The following is a 19,546-nucleotide window of genomic DNA, read 5'->3' as shown; positions in this document are numbered from 1 at the left end:
TGTACTCGCCTACACATGCCTTGACCAGACTGCACCCAGCTACCTCCAGACCCTCATCTCTCCCTACACTCCCCCTCGACCTCTCTGCTTCTCCTGCACTAGAAGACTGGCTCTACCTCCTCTACGCTCCCCTGCCTCCAGAGCCCGCTCCTTCTCCACCCTCGCCCCGCAGTGGTGGAATGACCTTCCTACAGATATCAGGACTGCCCAGTCCCTGTCCACCCTCTGGCGCCTCCTCAAGACTCACCTCTTCAGACAGCACCTGTAGAACGCCTCTTTTCCCTCTGGACACTTTATCACTCTTCCTTAATGCGCTTTACTTGCACTTATCTGCTCCCTATTTTACTGCATTTAATCCTGTACTTTACAGAGTACTGTACTGTAATCTGCCACTAGTGTTATTCAATCTGTAGTATTTTGCATTTAATCGTATCCTGATGTAACTATGTAACCTGTTCTGATATTGATTTGTATTTTGTAATATACTTGTACTTACTAGAACTGAATCATTATATTTTATCTTGCTCTTAATTGTATTAATACTTGTACTGCGATTCTTGAAATGTATTTTTTGTTTACAAGTGTAAGTCAGCCTGGATAAGGGTGTCTGCTAAGAAATAAATAATAATAAAATAATAATAATAAAATAGCATTACCAGATGTTTCTAGTGCTTAAGACTAAAGGTAAGAGAGTGAGACTAATTAATTTAATTAGTCTCACCTTCAACACCTGTGTGAGCTTTCCTGTAATTAATAAAAACATGCAAGCAGCAATTAATTCAACTAGCCAATCACAACACAATTGCCAGCTAGGAAGTTCGCACAGGTAGAGAAGGTGAGACTAATAATCAAATCAGTCTCACTCGCTTACCCTTAGTCTCACTAATTAGTTCCCCCTTGTGAGGAACTAATTAGAAGCACCTTGTAATGGTCTTTAGTAGAGAACACATTGCTATGAATCTTGTCTAGCTCAAACGTTTTAAAAATAAGTTTCAAGGATGTGATGAAAAACAGAACTAAAATAAGATTTTTTCTAAGATCTCTAATTAATTCTTCCAAAGAGTGATCACAAAGCAGTGTTATTCTGTGGGGTCCTTTGCAGTTATTGTGGGGATTTTGGACCCCCTGTTCACACCATCCCTGATAATAGGTAAGCTGTTGTAATTACTGAAGATGCACAATGAATTCACAAACTTACTCAGTTCACTGGGGATACAGATTATGTAGAATATCAACATGAATGACATTGGTTAGTTTTATGAGAATGCATTTGTTATGATGTACAAATTGCTGAATAATTATGTTGCTTACGAATGCTAAAGTGCTGACATAAACAAAGGAAAGTATTCTCTTCCTAGTATTGCTCATACTAAGTCATTATTTTAAAATTTCTTAGCTAACAAAACAGTTCCAGAAATGTTCTGGTTCTCAGTGCACATCCCTTCATTATATAGGTCTCAAATGTGCAGCTTTGAAAGAAAAAACACATGCTTTTAGCAAACATGTATTTTCATTTTAAAACATGAACTGGTACAAGTTTTTATAGGTGCTAGTAAGAGTTGAGAATTAACTTTCTGGCTTAAATTAGGTAAAAGCATTGCACAGCATTCACAACAGAGAGGTGTAACCCCCGCCCACCCATTCAGAATCTGACTTAGGCTTTTCTTCAATCCTAAGCAGTAATCACATAAAAATATACACATTACAAGAGATTACATCAACTGTCCTTTGTGCAATCACCCCAAGGCATTTCTTCCACAAAGCAAAGTTTTTTTTTAGAGAGATCTAAGGATATGCTGGCATTATGGAAACCATTGGATATTTTAAACAGCTCCACCCTGAGTATTTCTAACTGACTGCAATTATTAGAAGAGTCTACCTATAGCTGAAGTTCCACTTTATGTCTAAATTTAAAAATCTCACAGATCATCTCAGTCACATCAGTTTCTATAGTATAGTTATAGTTATTAGTATAGTTATAGAGTATAGTTGTCCTATAGTAGATGCCCTCTATAAGACAATGGGATATAAGAAATGTAAAACTTGCTTTAAACATCGATCCAGTACAAAATATATAAGAACAAAAGACCATAAGAGGAGGCCATTTGACCCATCTAAGCTCATCTGATTCCCAGCAGCTGATTGATCTCAGAACTTTCTCAAGGTGGTGGATCCATGAAATTCTGCCTCAACAACATGACTAGGTAGCCCATTCAATTCCCTCACCACTTTCTGTGAAAAGAAGTGTCTCCTTCCCTCTGTCCTAAGTCTATCTCCACTTAATTTCCAACTGTCCTGTGGTCCTGGTTACTGTACTGTAAAGTATTGATTCCTCTGAACTATGTCAAAGCCTTTTAAGATTATAGACGTCAATCATGTTCCCCCTAATTCTTCTTTGTTCCAAGCTAAATAGATTCAGTTCTTTCAGACCCTGGGATTAGTATATGTCCTTATGCACAAAAAACATTTGTTTGGTTCATAATAGCATTATTAACTCAGCAGTGGTCATTACTTGCTACATTAATGCTTAGTTAGAATCCACATGGTCATCCAGAACGACGTAATCAACATAAATAATTAACATATACACCGACCGCAAGCTTCGAAACAGATATGAACTTTGATTGAGATTAACGACTAAATAAGGTCCTGGGAGATTGATGTTACAAAGTACATTACACAGTAGTATGCAGGCAATAAATATACATGCACAAAATGTCTTGTGGGTGGGGGTCTTTATTTCTGTAGTCTTGCTTTGTAGTGGTTGCATTTAACATGACACTTACTCAATTTACCAAAAGGTATTATCCTAAGTATGCTGTCCAGATTTCCACGGTGAAGCTTTGTGTCTCACCTCAGTATAAGGTACATACAATGGCCCTTTTAAACTGGACAATACCTGTGCAAATCTGTTTATAGTAGTGCCAGCACACAGGGATTAAAAATAATATGGTTTGAGGATTGAGTACACATGTAGGATGGTTTGCATCTTTTAAGCCTATTCTACAGTCTCCTTTACTGGTAATTACCATTAAACACATGCTTATATGAGAAAGAACATCTCATTTTAGTATTTTTCAAAATGGTGATAGAACATATCAACCACAAGTCTTGAGTTCCATTTAAGATTTATTTTTACAATAGCTATTAAGCACGGGTAAGAGGGGTATGATTCAGGAGTTAAATGTGACTTTTCATAGAGCCCGATACAGTCTCATCATCATTGCAACTGGATTATGGCGTGAGAGGCATGCATACAGGTCTGTGTTTGTAACTTATGAAGCCCACTCTAGTCTCCACTGGTTGACTCGGAAGGAAAGTAGCTCTGAGGTGCTGAGGGAAATCTTACATACCCAGCTAAATGCTGAATGCAATAATATTCAGCACCTAAGAACCACTTTTTTTTTTTTCTCAGTGACAATTACATCGAACAAAACTGTCTTCTGTTATATATCTTATTATAGCAAAGTGCTAATTAACAGTTTAACGTACTTACACAGTATTAAGACCACTTACAAGGGGGTAAAGCATATTCCAATAGTATTGTGATACCCAGTCAAGCTGGCTAAGCCTTCATTCCCTTGTACAGTGTTGTTGGCTTCTGTTAGATGTTCTGGTGATGGTTGTGGAAAAATATTACATTATATTAACAGAATACTTATAAAACGAAATAATTAATCAAATAATTGCAGCCGAGTTGTAGCGAGGAATGTACCGCACACGCTCATGCTACATTTCAAAAACACATAGTAACAGATAGTAGTACAGACATCCAGACGAGTAGCACCGCCCCTAACACAAATGCAGGAGCGCGACACGTGATTATTATACCAAAATCCAGTATGGCGGAATCTGTCAGTGAGTGAATTCTACGCTGGCGCACTCTCCAACGGGAATTAACATATCTTGCATTTTTCAGCTAGGAGTAACCGCCTTACAAAGCAGGTAGGTGAGCTTTGACTGAAAGTGGTGTTGCTCTATTTCCTCATTGATCCTAATTTAAATTGCAATTGAATACAATTTGTTTAAAAAACTGTAAGCCTGTGTTGGTTTGCATTATATCGTATGGTAACGAGGTGTGTTTTTGTACTGTGTTTAACTTCTGCTCACGCTGTGCATTTTTTTTTTTTTTTTTTTGCGAATCGGTCCTGCTCCGCCAAACTAGAATGTTCAAGCAAAGTGGGCTGGAGTTTAACGGTCTGCTGCGACGCTGGCCAATAAACATTCGGGACTGATTGAAGTAGGATGTGATTGATAATCGTTCAATCCTATGATTTGGTAGCCTGAGCGGTCTGGAAGGGCGGGCTCCCAGTTGGTCTCGTCGCTCTTCAATGGTATTGGTAGTATTTTGAGTGGGTGTGTTTAAAATGTTTATCAATGTTTTTATTTTTTTTTATTGTGAATGAGGGTGCACAGTTGTACAATTCTGTATTTTGTGTTAACGCCCCCCGCCCAACCCCAACAAAAAAAAAACACTTAGGAATGTGAAGTGAACATGCTTGTATTTTAATTACTTTAGGACTGGAATAATAATCGTTATGACATATCTCACAACACGATTCTCACGCATACTGTATTTAAATACGATTCATGCACTGCATACATTGCACGTATGTTTCTGTTAGATATCTTAAAGCATTGGTGTTGATGATTGGAAATTGTACATTATTTTGTTACTCGGTCCTTGCGTGTTCACCGGTCCGCAATTTTGTTTTGCTTGCTTGGTAAATACCTAGTCTAAATAGACAGTATAAAGACACTCAAAAGGTTCAATACTGCTAATTCTAAAAAAGAGGAAAGAAATGGATTTGAAAACACCAAACTAATTCCCGGCGATTCAAAATGCTGTACCAGTATAAGTAAACGTTTAGCAAAGTAAATGCCAGTTCATTTTACTATATTTATTTACAATGATTTCCTGGCAATTAAGACATTCATTCAGGCACAATGATGAAAACAAACAAACAAACACAAACGTTAGAGCATACCGCCAATGTAAATGTAAAACCTGAATACCGAAACACATGTCCTGTTGAGCTAATATTATGTTTAATGCAACCTCAGTTATCGGAAAAATGTATACTGCCAGAATGTGTGTCTTGTGTATCATTCTGTAGCGTTTTGAACTATGGTATAAATATCACTGTTAATACTAGCCTAAATCAACCGTTTTTATTGAAAGTACGTGTGATATACCATTTAAAAGGTTTAAATAAAAATAAAATATATAGACTCAGGTAATAGTTGAGTTCATAATGTGCTTAAAAATGTGAAGCCATAAATAAGTTTGAAATGTTTCTTCAAATTAATTTAATGTGCTACAGATAAAAGGGTCCTGTCTCGGCCTCAATTACTGTGCTACTTAAAGGACACTGTGGGGGTATGGTTACTCTACTGAAGAGGCAGTGTAGTTTTAGTCTGGAGACAGAATAGACTTACTGTAAACATTAAAAAATAATCTGGAAAACTGGGACCTGGGAAATTTGTTCAAAAGTTACTGGGTTTTAAAGCCTTTGGTATTAATATTACAAGTTTAGTTTGTCAGACACCATATGAATAATTTATAATGTTAAATGACTCGCCCCTTTTTTTTAAATAGCTCGGAAATTGTAGTATTTGAATAATTCATGATGAATTAGCAATAACTGCCAACTTTTTTGAATGAATGGGCTTGTGTTTGTAAGGAGTACTTAAAAAGCCATTCTCAAAATTGTAATTAACAAAAGGAACTTTTTATTTAATGAAATCCCCTGTGGTGAGGATATAGTGGAGGCAGGCGTCACACTGCACATTTTTCCATACAACCAGATAATTGCTTATCCAACTGAAAACTTGGTATTAAGAATATTGTTGGGGATAAAAGGGGGTGTTCAGAAATAGAGGAACACACTTTAAAAATAATGTGTTATCTTGTAACAATTGTAAGTCGCCCTGGATAAGGGCGTCTGCTAAGAAATAAATAATAAAATAATAATAATAAATACAGTCAGCCTAATCGAATATTCGACTATCAAATTATTAGTTGTTCTATCACTACCTCAAATGACATTTAAACAGTTTAATTTTTACATTCTCTTATCATTTTTATATATTTGCAATCATTCTAAGTAGTTCTGTTGCTTGAATCTTGAGGTTTTTTTTTTAATGATCTGGGACATTGCTTTCAATTGTTTGCCCAGCAACTTATCAGAGTTTCCAGAACTTTTAATTTACTGATTTTCAAAGCACTTTCCCAGTTCCCATGTAAAAAATGTCAGTACAACTCAAAAAATGGAACTATTTAAAACTAATACAAATATAAAAAGGAAAGGAAAGTGAAATGTGAAGCTATTTGTTCTTTAATATATCTGTGTAAATACAGTGCTTGCTGTACAACTGGCTGCTGATCTGTTTGTAGTTTTGCGATAATTACAACAATGCTCCACCTCCTTTAAAGGTCATGGTTGACACCCAGTGGCATAGATCTAATTATTTGGAATGACCCACTTGCCTAACGCAAGGATAGAAGGCCAAGGCCATTATAATACAAAATATAGGATTGCTGTACCACACCCTACTAAAGTAATCAAAGAAATCTGTAAATTATCCAAAACAGAAAGCGGAAAACATCTACTAAAGGTTTTTGGTAAGCAGCACATTTTTTTTTTAAAGATGGCCTAATACCCTTTTATAGAATAACAATTTCAACCAATTTGTGGCTGTTGCTAATCAATTGTTCCCCGTGAGGCATTTCATTTACATTAAATAACACAGGACTCCCAGCTGCTGGTCGATCAAAATGTCTACTTCCCTCTGTCTGGTAGCCTAGGACAACTGTGGATCCCTGCCAGTTGATTAAACATAAAAATACTGCAGAGTGGTCTTTGCAGCAGCCCCATTGGAAACCAGACTTTCCACCAGTAGTGAAAGTCAAACCATGCTCCCTGTCACTTTTACCAGATTGGAAGTAGTGCACAAGCTGTATCGACCAGAATGCTGTGCAAGTCGAAACAAAAGATAGAAATGAGTTCCTAATTCAGTGTCCTGTATTAAAATAAACCTTTACTCTTTATTCACCCTCATCTGTAGCATACTCTTTTTGGGAGTCACCTGATTACTACATTTTATCATGCAGGGATGTACTGGGAGCATTTTTTTTTTTTATAGGTGCTTGTAAAAATTGCAAATTAACTTTCTGGCTTACAATAGCTGAGAGCATTGCACAGCATCCACAATAGAGAGGTGTAACCCACAAATCCTGCATCAGCTTTGCTTCAGCCATAAGCAGTAATCACATAAGATACACATTATAGGGACTACATCAACTGTCCTTTGTGTAATCACCCCAAGGTGTTTCTTCCCAAAAGCAATGTTTTTAGGATATGCTGGCATTAGGGTTGGGTTTGGAAATCATTGGGTATTTTAACAGCTCCACCCTGAGTATTTCTGACTGGAATTCATAGAAGAGTCTACCTGTAGCTGAAGTTCCACTTTGTATCTAAATTATAAACTTCACAGATCATCTCAGTCACATCAGTTTCTGAGTAGAGTTGTCCTACAGTAGATGCCCTCTAAAAAATAATGGGGCATAAGAAATGTAAAACTCACTTTTAAACATCGATCCAGTCTAAAATATTTGAGAACATCAGAAAACAAGAACGTTTATGAACAAGAGGAGGCCATTCGGCCCATCTAAGCTCATCCAGTTCCTAGTAGCTGATTGATCTAGGAACTTTTTCAAGTTCAGTTTTAAAGGATCCAAGCAATTCTGCCGAGGTAGTCCATTTCATACCCTCACCACTCTCTATGTAAAGAAGTGTCTCCTTCCCTATGTCCTGAGTATCTCCACTTAATTTACAACTGTGTCCTCTAGTCCTGGTTTCTGTACTGCGCTTTAAGTATTGGTTCGGCTTAACTATGTCAATACCTCTTCAGATTATAAAGACTTTAATCAAGCCCTCCTAATTCTTTGTTGTTCCAGGTTAAATAGATTCAGTTCTTTCAGCCGATCTTTGTAGCTCAGTTCTTTAGGCCCTGAGATTATTATATGTCCTTATGCACAAAAACATTTGTTTGGTTTATAATAGCATTATTAACTCAGCAGTGGCAATTACTTGGTATATTAATGCTTAATTAGAATCCACATTGTCATCATTAGCCAACTGGAGCCAATCAAAGTGCTGCATTTCATTCACGAGAGGACTTTTATTTCTGTGTACAGATGCTTTTGGTACTGTAAATAAAATCACACAGGTCCCCTGAGTTTAAACTCAAAATTCCATAACGATGTAATCAACATAAATAATTAACATACACAGACAGCAAACTCCGAAACAAATATCAACTTTGATTTAGATTAATGACTTTGCAGGTTAAATAAGGTCCTTAGAGACTGATGTTATCAACTACATTATGGTATGTAGGCAATAAATACTTACATGTGAAAGAACATCTTTGGTCACTATTACCTGCTGTCATTTATAGTATCTAGATGCATCGCAAACCACTGTAATTAAAAAGTGCAAGTGACATTTGAAACACATACTAAATGTAAGGTGACTATTAAATCGAGTCTACTTTTTCAATGTTTACCCAAAAGGCTTAAATATTGAATCGATAAAAGTAGATAAGTTTTAAAATCAAACAAAAGCAATTTTAAAAGTCGCCTGAACTGACCAGGTTACAGATATGCTGAGGGAAAACGTGACATAGAGCAGAACAACTTAGCATATAATAAAAAACATGTAAAAGGATGGTTTGTGCTTTAGTAAGAGCCCAATGAGGCCACAGACAGTACCTCCTGTGATATCGCAAGGGTTCATTAATGCCATTCTCTTCCCCACGGTCTCCAACACCACTCACACCTGTCATGTTTCATTGGTCTAGAGCAAAGTGGAAACCCAAATACATTTTCTAGGACTAATGACTGGATGTAAAAATGCGGATGAATGAATCCTGTTTATACACAGCTGTACCAATTACTATATTCACACAATTATTGTTTTGAGATTCAGCTTTTATTAGGGAGCTTCCCTAAATCCCTTGTTTAGAAAGATACAGGATACAGAAAGTACTGATAGAGGAGAAACCTCAAAATGGAGCGAGGTAACCAGTGAAGTACCACAGGGATCAGTATTAGGTCCTCTGCTATTCCTAATCTACATTAATGATTTAGATTCTGGTATAGTAAGCAAACTTGTTAAATTTGCAGACGACACAAAAATAGGAGCAGTGGCAAACACTGCTGCAGCAGCAAAGGTCATTCAAAATGATCTAGACAGCATTCAGAACTAGGCAGACACATGGCAAATTACATTTAATAGAGAAAAGTGTAAGGTACTGCACGCAGGCAATAAAAATGTGCATTATAAATATCATATGGAAGATACTGAAATTGAAGAAGGAATCTATGAAAAAGACCTAGAAGTTTATGTTGACTCAGAAATGTCTTCATCTAGACAATGTGGGGAAGCTATAAAAATGGCCAACAAGATGCTCGGATATATTGTGAAAAGTGTTGAATTTAAGTCAAGGGAAGTAATGTTAAAACTTTACAATGCATTAGTAAGACCTCATCTAGAATATTGTGTTCAGTTCTGGTCACCTCATTACAAAAAGGATATTGCTGCTCTAGAAAGAGTGCAAAGAAGAGCAACCAGAATTATCCCGGGTTTAAAAGGCGTGTCGTATGCAGACAAGCTCAAAGAACAGGATTTATTTACATATCAACACATATGAGCAGCTCACTTGACACTACCAGCAATGGCAGCGCACAGAGCGTATACAACACAGTGTATGAAAACTTTGGTAGGATCTACAATATCTGAACTAATCTTCACTGTTCAATAATAAACTAACGTTGCTGAAGAGGTTGATCATGGCGGATAAACGGTTAGGGTGGATATGTGACGGGCGGATACGCGACGGATTACTGTACTAACTTTCGAGGTGAATAAACTGAATATTCTGTTTAGTTTAAAGCTGTGCACAATTATGTATCTGTGACTACTGAAATATATTTCAAGGGTTGGGCTGCCTGGGAAAAGGCTCGAACTTGTTCTTTATATATTGTTGTTTAAATATTGGCAGGTGGTTGAGGTTTTGTGAGTAGCTGCACACTCCTCCCAATGTAAATATAACAGCTAATGAATGAACAGGCAGATAACAACACCCCGAGTAATTTACCAGTATTATGTCAATCGACACAATTATAAATTGGTGCAGATTGACATGTGTTAGATCTGTTGCAGAGATAACAGGGAGAGCTGGGCATCTGTGGAGAGAGGAAGTGCTCTCTACCTGTAAGCAAGGCCACAGAGGAAGCTGTCTGTCACCTGTGATGTCACACTGTTTTTCTGGTTGTTGGGACTTAAATAAAAGTGCGCTTCTATGCTAAAACACATCTGCTTCGTTTTGTGAATCTGGATACTAACCTACCCAGCTTTAGAAACCTCATTTTGTTGTATATATATTTTTAAATAAATGTAGTAGTCGCCAATTGATGTTACCCCGTTTTTCTCCCAATTTGATATATCCAATTGTATTTTAAGCTCAGCTCGCCACTACCACCCCTGCGGTGACTCAGGAGCAGCGAAGACGAACACACGCTGTCCTCCGAAGCGTGTGTCGTCAGCTGACCACTTTTTTTTCACTCTGCAGGCCCGACCTTGCAGCCAACCACGAGCTACAGCGTCGGAGGACAACACAGCTCGGGGCACCTTACAGTCAAGCCCGCCCCCTGGGAACTCCCGTTCACGGTCGGCAATGGAATAGCCTGGACTCGAACCGGCAACCTCCAGGCTATAGGGCGCATCCTGCACTCCACGCAGATGCGCCACCCGGGCCATTTCGTTAGAATTCTTGACCGTTTACTTTACCCCTTTTTTTTTCTCCCCAATTTAAAATCTCCAACGCTAACCAGTGATTTATAATGAATAACCTTTGACAGCTGTGTTAGCATTGTGACTGACTCCCCTTTTATTGTGCTAAGAACCTTGGTTATTCACTTGTTTTTTTTACATTCTTTCAGGATATGCAAATATTTCAAATACAACATTGTAGAGCACTGCTGGTGCCTTCCCAACTGTCTGCAATGCAGCTGGAGTATACTTGAACTTACCTTGATGTTTGCAGTAGAAGGGCCTAGACAAGTGATGGGAATTGAGTTGGAAAAATCAACATCGATAATCGTACCCTCAACCAGTGATGCAGATAATGCAGTATTTCAGGTTAAATACCTTCTGTATTGCCTTTTTGTTTTGTTCAGACAGTTCCCATAACTACCATGCACGTAAACTCCACGTAAAACATTCTATCAGTCGATCATTTTACTGTTGGAGGTAATCACATTTTTAAATTGATAATTATTTATTGAACCAGAAACTACAGATTTAAAGTATGTAACTCACTAAAATAGTTTTGTTCTGCTATGCACATCAATTCATAATTTCGTTCTCAAATGTGCAGTTTTGAAAGAAACACATGCTTTTAGATTGCCTTGCACAATCTGGGTCATTTCACCTGTAGAGTGAAATGGTTCTCGTCCCTTCAGGCTTGTCTGCTAAAAAATGACTAGAGACCTGTGCGTTACGTCTTTTTCACATTGTTTATGGCCGTGTTATCTCTGTGGTGCTGGGGCTAAGTGTATTGCTCAGATGCGCCCCTTTTTTTTCGGCTTCTCTCGTCTCCTATCTGTCTCACTCGGCCATTGAATGGTTTTCTTGGCTTTTTCCGGAGAAAAAATGACAAGAGACCTGTGCGTTACGTCTTTTTGACCCTGTCCGACATCGGACCGGAAATGGAAAATTGTAATGTCGGACCTGGTCTGACATAGGATTGCAAAGGGTTAATCAATAATCTGTGCAACACTAGCCTGGACTTTCTGATCAGCTAATAGAGGGGTTTGGCATAGGTTACTGTCAGCTATACTGTAGCATTGTTTCCATGCCTATAAGATAATAATAGCCGTTCCAATGGAAGATTTACCAACTTGCAATCACACACACACACAGTGTCATTACTAACTCAGCATGAGGGTTATTTGCATACTTGTGTGGCATGAATAGAATAGAAAGCTATTCCACCACACACTTTTATAACTATTTGCCCAAAAGGATCTCCTGCTGTTCCCCACAACCACAGTCAATTAACTCCCTGTATTAAAGAGAAAAACAAATGTCCTCTTTGCAAAGGAAAATGAGAATGATGATGGAATAAGTACTTCTGAATCATATTAACTAACACATACAGGCTCTGCTCTTGCTGCTGTGTAACATGCTATTTTTTGATCCAAGATAACTTGTATGAAAAGGAATAAACCAAACAGATTTTTTGTTTGTAGTATTAATATTGGGCCCTATTCACAAAACTTCAGGGGCTGTGTGACACGATGGCTCATGTGGTGACGTCAGGCTAGGAAATGAAGGATATTTAATAATAATAAAACAAAACAAAAGGTTTTGTACCGAGACTCCAATTTAATGATTGATTAGCAATTGAGTCTTGGTACAGATGTATAAAAAGCGCACCTTTTCACGCACTGGGGGGTTAGGTGCACAGCGAGGAGGTACTGGAGAGAGAGGTTGAATTTAAGCAATCGCTATCCTCCTGGAGGGCCAGCACGATACTTGTTAGTGTTTAGTCTTGTGTCTTGTTTTGTTTATCTGTTTATTTTGGCATCAGTGCCGTGTCCTGTTTTTGTGTCTGCTTCAACCTTTTTATTTACTGTCTGTCATTAAACTGCGCAGCAGCGCAATCACCATACCCCTCCGTCCAGTCTGTGTTATTTCCCTGCGTCTGACGTCACCACTCTAGGCTGCTTGTCACAAAGACATATTTTAGAATGTCAGTATGCATACATTTTTCCTTTTGAACATTCCAAAGCCCATATACTGTAGGCTAGTAGAATGGTCAACCAAGCACTTACTATACCACTTGAAACCAGAAATACTGTAGAGCTACTGGGTAAATAAAATAGCACGAAGATCAGGTGCTAGGAATTCCCAGCTCTCCCAGCTTTTTCCTATTCCTCAAACTAAATGTGTAGATATTTTATTCATGCAGTAGGCCAATATGACAGAAATACAATGATTCTTGGTTGTAAATCTCCCTCCCGACCTGTGAGGACGCTAAGCAGCGAGAACAGAGTTCGTTGGACAGGCTGGTCTGACAGTTCTTTCCCAGGGTCGGGAAGTCGGCCAGTCTGGATGAAGGTGAGACTCCGTTGCAATAATGCATTGACCCGGAAGGGAAACAACGTGGCACCTGCAGATTGGAGAAGCGGTTGCACTTGTTTAAGGGGTCATGTGTGATGGCATAAAAGGGGGCGGAGAATCACAATCTGTTCCTTCGTTTTGGTTTGTGTTTGTGAACCAAGAAGGACTGAGAGACCCTGTAACCACTGTTTCAGTATCGTGAGTGTTTGTTTGTCTTGTTTGTAAATAACTAGATGGCTAACACGATTCCGGAGCTGTCGCTGAGGGTCAGCACTAGCCGGAACAACACTGCACTACTGTCACAAAATAAACTGTATCACCCACCACGAGCACTACTGCATGCACCCAGGACTGGTGACCGTGTCGGTATTATTGTGGGGCAGATACGTATTGTTTATTGTTTAGGGTCTAGAAGCCCATTATTGTCTACCCCGTGCAGTACACACTGCTGTGTATTGCCCGGGGATTATTGTTTAGTGGCCTGGATAAAAATAAAGCACACTTTCCGAACTGCATTACAAGGCTCTGTCTGATTAATTACTGCACTGCATCACTTCTGCACCTGTTCCCACTCAGCCACTTTGTCACAGCCTATAATAGATTATTGGAAATGCAAGTTTCAGAATCACCTACATTTCAGACTCCACACTCCATTCCTGATTTGTTCTTAACTTTAAGGTTCTGTTGTACAATACATTTAGTGCTAAATGTTTAACAGAAAATGTACTAAAGGATCTTTTAATTAAATTGTGTTTAATTCTAAACTTTGCAGGGGGGTTCGGGACACTTTTTAATATGTGAAAAATAATCTGAATAAACACAGAACTTAACAAAGAGGGTGTTTGCCACTGCAGAATAGGAATGTGCGCTTGCAAATTTTACTGTTAGGCTCATAAATCTATTAATAGTCAGCCAGTGTTTTTATGGCTGTCTGTATAACTGCCTGTTTCACCTCCACCATTGTGAAGCCATGTGACACGATGGCTCATGTGGTGACATCAGGCCAGGAAATGCAGGACACAGAATGGTGAGTGAAATGCGCTGGTGTGCAGATTTAATAATAAATAAACGAAACAAAAAACAAAACGCTGGTACAAAACTGAATGCCACGGTGACCAAAATAAGCAGACAATACAGATGTGGAACAAACAAACAAACAAGTATTGTGCTGGTTTATACCCAGCACGCATAGTAATTGCTTACTTGTAGGTTTCTCTCCTACTCGTGACTCCTGTACCGCCTCTGAACACACCAAGTCCGTATCACCCGTGATTAATCATTTAATCACTTATTCAATTCACAGCTCCAGCCACATTCCCATGTATTTTTGCAGGGAGAATTTTAACTTCCTCCCTGTCATCCACTATTCCCCCCCCCCCACACGTCCCCGTGCTCACACACCAACATACCTTTTAATTCACCCGTGCTATATAACCCAATTTATACCCCGTGCACCAATACATACACACCAGCAATAACACACCACATAAAACATAAAACACACAGGGGCGGGCCACCTCACCACAAGCTGTATATAATTTTTTTTTTTTTTTTTTTTTTAGATCAATCCAACAAGGCACTCACAAGTTATACACATCTCAAATAGAGAGGTCAGCTGTAGTGTTTATACAGTCGGATATGTGCAGTCTAAGGTTATTTATTTATTATCCTTTTCCAGGTACTGTACTGTGGCAAAGTGGTTTGCAGTGCGCAGGTGTAGAGGTGGTGCAGTGCTCATATAATTACAAACACGACACAGTTCATGGTGAAAAACAGCTCTTTGTTGTGCGTCAAATAATAATAACAGCCCTACACAACAATGTGTATGGCACAGTTAAAACCCACAGGGTTCAGTCCAGAAATAATACTAACACACACTTCATACACATACATGATCACAATTCCCAAGTGAGTGCTCCCAGTACAAGTGGTGAAGTATACAATAATGGTGAAACAGCAGTGCAGTGTGGTCTGGGTTTGATGCTGGCTTTTTAGCGGCAGCTCCCGGATTTGTTTGCAGTCTACAAATGACAAACGACACAGTTATTGAGACATACAAAACAACACGAAGCACTCACAGTTAAATCACAGTTCTCCTTTACAAGTCCTTTTGTAACCATAACAAAATAACAGATTGCTTCGCCACATCCCCTGATATACCCTTAGACACGTCCCCTTCGAATTTCCAACCAATCCAGTCGGGGGAACACTGTTCTTGTTCGTCACAGATCAGGGAGGAGATTTCTGACATGGACATAAATGTGTACATAGCGAATATTATCGAATGTCATTTCCAGAGCGCGTATTGTCTTGTAACAACTGTGTGGGTGGCCATTAATGTCATGAATGTATGAATGCGTGGCTCACATAGATGTTGGCAACAATGCAGTTAGAGACGTGGGAGGAAGTTATGAGCAGATGGGGGCTGTTTTCAGTTCATCAAAAAAAGTGTTAACCACATTTGTATTAGGCTACTATTTTTCACAAATTTTTGGTATATAAAGCTGTTTTCTAAACTATGTTCAGTTTCACACTGAAATGTAATACCTTTGTATTTATTAGCTACATTCTTCAAATAGTAAAGCTTGTCAGAGTCAGACACTCTACTAGAAGTTGAGGTTGGTGACAGGCTGGATTGTTTATCTTACTCAAAGGAAGTTTAAGCTGTAGGAGCGATGGTGTTGATAGTTCAGAGCTTAAATGTGTTCATGTTACCCAAACATTAAATGTTTCCAATTTAGTCTAAATGTTTACATGTTACTTTAGTGTTAATACTGTAGTACCTATACCGTGTATGGTTATTTGTTTAATATTCAGTATTTCATTTCTATTTCGTAAGCATCCGTATTGCACACATTGTAGTCTTATAAACATTAATATTTAGTTATTTATTTTACACTACCAGTGTGCTTGCTATACAGTAGGTTATCCGAGTGGTTACAAACATTCAAAACATGTTAACATTTAAATGTTTAAATGTTTAGGAAGCTTTTTCCCGTCCCTTTTAAAACATGCTTGGGACAGTACTAGCTGACACTTTGAGACAAATAGCTACCACTTGCAGCAACAAGATGATGATACTGTATATCAATTGCATTCATGTTCTGTTTGCCCTTTGTTTCAAATGTTGCTGAAACGCAGGCAGCATATTTTCTTCATGGATATTTATTAAATCATAGAGTGAAGCTACTGTAGCTTTTGAAGGTTCTACAGTATTTTCTTTCAGCATTTGACAATTGTTGAAAATTACAACTGCAGTAAATAAAGAGGCTTTGGTGCTTTCCTGAACTGAGCAGCTGTCTGCAGTTACATAATATTACTGAGCTTTTCTGGTCGACTGCTTTGCAGAACCATCAGTAATGCTCTGAGTATTGTGAGCCTATTGTTCCCTTCTCAAATGTGTCATTTCCAGGTGCTACAGTACAGCATCTAGGCATATCAGAAGGGCTTTTATTTGTTTACTGTTATTATCTAGAAATTGTTTGTAAAGGAAAGTACTTCTGATAACATAATTTCCTTTTTAGTCCTGCTGCTTTTCCCTGTTTTACAACTAGGACTGACTCTAAAGGCTTTTTATTTAAAACTAGCTCCCTAAACGGGTACATGTTGGGTTTAGTCAATCTGTACACAAAACTGCACTGATATGCCATTTAAACTTGAGATAAGTGCTTAAGGTAGGATGGATTTGGAGAGGCGATTACTGTACTTTATTAGCCCCCCAATTTAAGGCCTCGTGAGACCACCCTGGCGACGTGTCTCCCACTTGGGACAATGTTCTGTTTTTCAGGCGACACAACGGCAACATTTTCAATACCAGCCAATCATATTTGATAGTAGTGTCACATGATAATAAGGATATAGAAGACCAAACAGACAGCGTATATGGTACATTCTGATTCCTGCATTTCATCCAATTAATTAAATGTAGTCTATAGATATGCAATACAGTGTGTATGTGGATAAGCGAATGTTAATGTCCACGATCACAATAACATATTTAAGCTATGAATAAATGTATGCTACAATAATAAAATACACATAGCATATTTTGAAAAATGTGTTTTATTTTGAATTAATTTGCCGTGTATGCAGTATGCCTGTCATTCCTACATTAATCCCCAATCATAACATCTTTCATTTCAACAGTAAATGAAGTGAAAAAAAGAAATTAAAAAATCTCAGGTCTGCCTTCTTGCTCTCGAAAGCCTAGAATTAAAGGTACAGTATTGAAAACATTGTTTAGGATAATGAATACCGATATATGTATTATGTTTGGCATATTAAATATGTAGACCTACTACAGTCAGCACTCACATATGTGACCCTATAAAACTTCAGTGGTGGTTAAAAGCTTGTGATACATATCTGATTATTTCATTTTGGCCTGTTCCAACCCTTGTTTGTTTTTCAGGGAACACAAAAAAAGATACAATATCAAAAATACACAGCTGAACTGTATTGGTTTTGTTGGTACAGTACTATATTTTCAACAGAAGTATTATTGCTCAAAACGAAAAATTCTGAAAATATCACTTGTCAAAAGACGACACGTGGACTGTAATACAGTTCATACTTTTAAATCTGGTTAATTTAAAAAAATACATCACAGTATCTAAAACTGTTTACCGATTAACGGTTACATTACCGTAGCTTGTCTTGTTAGCTTTGTTTTGGCTGCATTTTTGTCAGGTGAAAATGCAGGAAGTGCTGTGAAACTGCACAATAAAAATGGCATGCAAGAGAAAAAAAAAAACCGCGAGCTGTGACGGATATTCAAATAAATTGTAACATTGAAGAGATGGGCTTTGTATCAGAAAACTGGTGACAGATTCTGAAGTCGCATGTGACGAGTAAGTGCATTAATTTGTTGCATATATATAATGGAGATTGATTTTATTCTTAATACAAGGGCAGTAAAACGCGACTGACGTGTATCTGGGTAACAAATATCCGAGTGATGTCTGTAACTAATAATCCTACTAATGTACACCTTTTTAATTAATTAAGGAACTACAGGTTTGTTAATGTAATTAGTACATTTTTATATCATAGTCTTCCTTTGCAGCATGTTTACGTCTCGTGACAAAAACGTGCATTATGATTGGGTTGCATTACGTTGTTGCCTGTGTGTTGCCAGCTTGTCGACTGCATGCTTGTCTCTCGTGTGACCACCGCAAAATGCAAGGCAACACGCAGGTAACAAATGTGTTCCTCTTGTTGCTGTCGACAAAAGTTGCCTGTGTGACCAGGCCTTTAAAGGGTGCATTCAAGTTCAAACCACTGTATAAAGGTGTTTTATTAAGAAAGTTAACATTTGTTTCTACTTTAGGTGTCACTGAAACAGAGAAAACTGTGTCTCAGATAACAACAAAATATATACTCACTTTTAAAGGTGTCTGGTAAACAGTGTAAAGTAGGGGTGGGCGATATGGTCCAAACAAAATATCACGGTATATTAAAATTTGTTATCAAACTTTATTTTATTCATTTTTTTGTACTTGCATACTATTTGTAACATGGTGGGTGGTGCAGAGGGCGTGAAGAACTCATCACATGTAAGGATTTGCATTTTTAATGTATGCTGTGCTTTACAATAAACTCAAACACACAGAACAATTGAAAAACCCAAACCTACAGAACAATTGAAAACCCAAACCTACAGAGCAATTGAAAACCCAAACCTACAGAGCAATTGATAACCCAAACCCACAGAGCAATTGAAAACCCAAACCTACACAACAATTAAAAACATATACCTACAGAACAATTTTAAAAACCCACATTTTTTTTTCAATTAAATAATGCCTCCGTCTCTTCTCCAGTTACTCCTAACTCACAGAGCCCTGCCCTGCTTTTTACAGGTTTGTCTGTCAACTGCATCAGGTTTTAGTTTTGTATGTTTGCAAGTAACAGTGTTACCACAGGTACTAAAAAGTCTCTCCGATGGAGAACCTGTTGCTGGTTTGCACAGATACTTCTTTGCAAGTTTGTTCAGTCTAGGTAAGTTTATGTGTTGAGCTTTCCACCAGATGAATGGATCTGATTCACTGTCAGCCAAGGGTGTAAGTACATAATGAATTACTTCCAGATATATTCTGAAACTACAGAGGTAGTAGTAGCTCCTGGCATCAGTGGTGTGCTTGATTTGAAAAAGCTGCCCATGGTTTTCTTCGTTTAAGCTGGTGCTCCTTTATTTGCTTCAGTTGATTCAGTTCCAGTGTGACTGGCTGTGCCAGCGAAGCCCCTTTCCTGCTCTAGCAGAGATTCCACCTCTGACACTGCTCTTGATTTGATTGATGCAGCCTTGTCCTCGCTGATGTACTCCATCTTGAATCTTGGGTCAATAAAAGATG

At 38.1% G+C, this 19,546-nt stretch overlaps 1 protein-coding gene across 2 annotated transcripts in view; it reads left to right on the top strand.

Annotated features, from left to right (window-relative positions):
* The first annotated feature begins 3,781 nt into the window (after nucleotides 1-3,781).
* Nucleotides 3,782-19,546, top strand: part of LOC117426176 (histone deacetylase 4-like) — a 278,893-nt gene continuing 263,128 nt past the window's right edge. For both annotated transcript variants that reach the window (XM_059033464.1, XM_059033462.1), the window contains exon 1: nucleotides 3,782-3,945. The gene's annotated coding sequence lies outside the window, so the exon portion shown is untranslated. The remainder of the gene's footprint in view (nucleotides 3,946-19,546) is intronic.

Source organism: Acipenser ruthenus, chromosome 11 (assembly GCF_902713425.1).
Source record: "Acipenser ruthenus chromosome 11, fAciRut3.2 maternal haplotype, whole genome shotgun sequence".
Taxonomy (NCBI): Eukaryota; Metazoa; Chordata; class Actinopteri; order Acipenseriformes; family Acipenseridae; genus Acipenser; species Acipenser ruthenus.
This window is presented reverse-complemented; position numbering and strand designations above follow the sequence as displayed.